Here is a 1355-nt window from a genome sequence, read left to right as displayed (position 1 = left end):
TTCACCTGGCAGTAGGAAGCACCTACATCTCGTCCGTTGCGTACAGTTGTTTGGCTCGTCTTGTGGAAAAGTATTGCGATGCTGCTAAAAACGTAACAGGAAAAAAAATTTATAGGGCAAACTACTCTATCATAAATCAGAATAAAAATACGTTTGCTTGAGGGAAAAATGTTTACAGAGCTTATAGAGATAGGAGTTGAACTGCTACCGGACTGACAATGACACTGACAGGGACTAACACCAAGATGCTGACATGGTCAGTGTTGCAAATTTAGCCTTTCAGGCGCTCTAGGCGAAGTGGAAATTGGGATGCTTTATCACATCGAATCTAACTTCGTTGATCTTTGTTCCAAATAAGACAAAAATCGCATTTTTACTGTAAAATCTGATTGACGAGAAACCAAAGTCGATAAATAAAATGATTCAAAAATGCGTTTCTTCTTGTTCTTTTTGACATAGCGACCTCTAATCCAAGATCTCTTCTATACCACGTTGTTGGATAGTCAGTCCTCACTACAGGGACGGTGCTACCGTTTGACCACGGTCCTGCTGTTTGAAGATCGGCGTCGCTGTCGCCTACACCACCGGGCCGCCCCCAAATTGTTTAAAGTTATGTTAAGTAATGTTTAAAATCGGTTTCGAATTCGTTTGGAATTTTCGGAACCTCTTAGTCCGTGAAAAATCGGTGATAACTCAATCATTTTTTAACCGATCGGGGCGTGCCTTGAATGCGTCGTTAGGCCGCGCATCTTAGACAGACTGAACCGCAGTTGAATTAATTTTTTTTCAGATTTGATGTTTTCAACTTTAACAACTAAAGCTCGCCGCTGGCTCTAGGCCTCTAGGTGAATCGAACCAAAACGGCGCACACGGTCTCGCGCGCCGCTTTATTTCGCAGCACGTCGACGGTGCGTCGCTGCGGAGCGAGTTTTGCCTGCGCATTGGGTATGGGCGCATTCCGGTCGGCATTTGGAACACTGCCTTCAGTCTGCCATAACACCGCGGCCCGCTCGGTTCGGTTCTCGATCGATCGCGCAGTACACTTGGCGTTTGGCTCCCGGGGCGAGTCCCGGTTTTCCCTTCGAAACTCCCCCTTTTGGTGCGAACCGGTTTACCGTGTGTATGTTTTCGTTCGCTTCTGTGTTGCCGGGTCGGTGCTTTCGACTTCTTGCGGCTCGCACATCCCGGGAGCTGCATCAGTCCTAGAAAAGCGAAAGAAGAATTACTACAACAGCACAAAAACAAGTCGCTCTCGTTCGACAGAAGATTGCCGTGGCCCGTGCCGCTGACAAACCGTCCGCGAACGGTTGGTTGGTGGTCGCGAATTCGTGTGAGGTGTGGTCCAGTTCCCGATC

Source organism: Anopheles maculipalpis, chromosome 3RL, assembly GCF_943734695.1.
Source record: "Anopheles maculipalpis chromosome 3RL, idAnoMacuDA_375_x, whole genome shotgun sequence".
NCBI lineage: Eukaryota > Metazoa > Arthropoda > Insecta > Diptera > Culicidae > Anopheles > Anopheles maculipalpis.
This window is presented reverse-complemented; position numbering follows the sequence as displayed.